We start from the raw sequence: 269 nt of genomic DNA, 5'->3' as shown, positions 1-269 counted from the left end.
GATTTATCCGGTATACCATATTTTATCTGAGCTAAATGTTCTTTAAATCTAGTTAATATTGATTCTTCTAGTTTGCAACATGTTTCCTGCATAAACTTACAAGAAATTCATAGACCGACCTTTCCAGGTGAGATTTTTATCTTGGTTACCTATATAATTGTCTTAAATTTATTATTAGCACTATACACAAGTTAATAATTGACATTCTTAAAAATTCCTTTTTGATCCACGTGTATTAACTTCTCATTATCAAACGTATCGAAAAATAT

This window comes from Sitophilus oryzae, unplaced genomic scaffold (assembly GCF_002938485.1).
Source record: "Sitophilus oryzae breed Bouriz unplaced genomic scaffold, Soryzae_2.0 scaffold_1009_pilon_pilon, whole genome shotgun sequence".
In the NCBI taxonomy this organism is placed as follows: Eukaryota; Metazoa; Arthropoda; class Insecta; order Coleoptera; family Curculionidae; genus Sitophilus; species Sitophilus oryzae.
The sequence above is the reverse complement of the archived record's forward strand: the minus strand, read 5'-3'. Positions refer to the sequence as shown.